Raw genomic sequence first — 2,870 nt, 5'->3', positions numbered from 1 at the left:
TCATTATCCATCAGGCTTAATGAGACTATCCCGCCTGCCGTAAAGGTCAGGCAATTACTGCTGCAGCAGTTTTTCCGCCTCTGACGTGCACGCATACGTGCACGCAGAGAAACACATTGACGCCATTTGATGACTCCTTTACACATACAGTATGGTGAAGTTAGAGACAAAGCCCGACAGATGCAGCAAAAATAAAAGAAAAATAAAAGAACAAGCAATGAGTAATTGCTGCTGGACCTGAAACGGTATATAATTGTTCATATTCATCGTTTAAACTGTAAATATATGACAAACTATCATTCAAATGAGATTTCATATTGATTTAGGCACTTCTGTTTACCATAACACGTTTGCTTTCTCAAATGACAACCTCACAAAATCTTTGCTTGGCTGTTAGCTAACAGTAGGCTCAGGTTAGCTTCCAACTATGGGGGGACAGTTTTCCAAATTTGCTTCAAAATTACTTTCTCCTAGGGCGGCCCGGTTGTCGAGTGGTTAGCACACCAGCTTCACAGTGCAGAGGTCGCCGGTTCGTGTCCCGGTCCGGCCTCCCTGTGTGGAGTTTGCATGTTCTCCCCGGACCCGCGTGGGTTTTCTCCGGGTCCTCCGCTTTCCTCCCACACTCCAAAAACATGCATGGCAGGCAGATTGACCACTCCAAATTGTCCCTAGGTGTGAGTGTGAGAGTGACTGTTGTATGTCTTTGTGTGCCCTGCGATTGGCTGGCAACCAATTCAGGGTGTCCCCCGCCTCGTGCCCGAAGACAGCTGAGATAGGCTCCAGCATCCCCCGCGACCCTAATGAGGAATAAGCGGTACGGAAAATGAGATGAGATTACTTTCTCCTGTTCTTCTGCCCTAACCATATGTTGGTTATGAGAGCATGGTGTGTATACAGTGAGTTTAACAATCTTCCAATAAAAAAAAAAACACGAAGATGAAAATCCACCGTTTAGTATTTTTATGGAAGTCTTTCTTGTAAAACTGCATACAAACAGAAAAAAAAAACAATATGAATGTTGTACAGCATCCAATTATACATATAACATTACATTAATGTAACAGGCATTTGAAATGCATAACTCATGAAATATTGATGTAGGCTTAGAAATAACTTGCACAACAAACAGTAAAATGTATAATGGTGTAAATGTACCCGGAGTTCGTCAAGGGTCTGGATGTTGTGGGGCTGTCTTGGTTGTCTCTGGATTGGCAGACCGGGGTGGTGGTCCCCCTTTTTAAAAAGGAGGGTCGGAGGGTGTGCTCTAACTACAGAGGGATCACACTCCTTAGCCTCCCTGGTAAGGTCTATTCAGGGGTTCTAGAGTCGAGCCTCAGATTGAGGAGGAGCAATGTGGTTTTCGCCCGGCCGTGGAACAGTGGACAAGCTCTACACCCTTAGCAGGGTCCTCGGGGTGCATGGGAATTGGCCCAACCAGTCTACATTTGCTTTGTGGGCGAGATAAGGCATTTGACCGTGTCCGTCTGGGAGTCCCGTGGAGGGTGCTTTGGGAGTATATGGTAAAGGAACCCCTGATACGGGCCGTTCGGTCTTTCAATGATTGATGTCAGACTCTGGTTCGCATTGCTGGCGGTGAGTCGGAATCGTTTCCAGTGAGGGTTGGGCTCCTCCAAAGCTGCCCTTTGTCACCGATTATATACATAACCTCTATGGACAGTATTTCTCGGCGCAGCCGAAACATTGAAGGGTCCGTTTTGGAGGCCTCAGTATAGCATCTCTGCTTTTTGCAGTTGATGTGGTACCGTTGGGGCCTTCAAGCGGGGCTCTCCAACTCTCACTGGAGCGTTTCGCAGCCGAATGTGAAGCAGCCAAGATCAACTTCCAATGTCGGCTTCCCACGTTAGCTCCAACATGAGCCACTAGCCATTACCTGAAATGGTACATTCCAATGTTACATTCCAGACAGTTGCCCAAAGTACCTTTGAGAAGTAAACGGCACAGGTGGATCATGTGCAGTATATGACAAGCCTGTAATTGGATCAAGCTTCCACCAACTTTGAACTGTGACCTTTTGACATCGGCAGGAAGCTTGTGCGCAGGAAAGAGTCATAAGATAGCAAAAAATTAAAACATCAAAGAAAATGTAATATCCTGACTGGTTCGTTTTTTAGTTGGGAAGGGGCTATGCTGCTTTGTGATTGTAAAGTATCATTGAGAACTTTTAAAGGCGTTTATAAATAAAATGAATTATTATTATTATTATTATTATTATTATTATTATTATTATTATTATTATTATTATTATTATTATTATTATTATTATTATTATTATTATTATGTTTAGCGTGGGTTGTCAGTAGAAGTTATGGAAGGTGGCTTGGCAAATGCTGAATTGAACTAATAATGTCCTGGCCTGCATTTGCCAGACTTTGTGGCGCAACGGTAGCGCGTCTGACTCCAGATCAGAAGGTTGCGTGTTCAAATCACGTCAGGGTCAGTTCATTTTCGCTTTTCAGAAAATATCAATTGTTGGCACGAATCGTGACTTGTTTATGTTTCGTGTCATTTATCGCATGACGTTAAATGCTGTTGTGATTGACTTTACAATTGCAATTTTCCAAATTATTTACTATGATTTTTTTTAAACTGGCAATTGAAAAGTATGCTTTCAGTTGTATTGTTCTTTCAAATGTATTATTTGAAAAGCTTCCAATGTTTTCATACTAATCACAATTATTGAAAATTATTATTTTATTTGATCATTTAAAAAGAGTTGTAAATTGTGATATTTTTTCGCTTTCAAATATACTGTGGTATGTTTTATACCTGAAGGGGGTGGCAATATTTGAAATTGCTGCACATTTTCCATAATATATAATTGTATTTATATGCCGCAGTTTTGCTGTTTT

General features: G+C 41.9%; 1 non-coding gene across 1 annotated transcript; it reads left to right on the top strand.

The window, feature by feature from the left end:
• Positions 1-2,386: 2,386 nt before the first annotated feature.
• Positions 2,387-2,458, top strand: trnaw-cca (transfer RNA tryptophan (anticodon CCA)). The gene has a single exon. It is a non-coding gene; the product is annotated as a tRNA-Trp (tRNA).
• The last annotated feature ends 412 nt before the right edge of the window (positions 2,459-2,870 follow it).

This window comes from Hippocampus bargibanti, linkage group LG13 (genome assembly GCF_051943395.1).
Source record: "Hippocampus bargibanti isolate YZ-2025 linkage group LG13, ASM5194339v1, whole genome shotgun sequence".
Taxonomy (NCBI): Eukaryota; Metazoa; Chordata; class Actinopteri; order Syngnathiformes; family Syngnathidae; genus Hippocampus; species Hippocampus bargibanti.
Note: the sequence above shows the minus strand (reverse complement) of the source record. Positions and strands in the feature narration are given on the sequence as shown.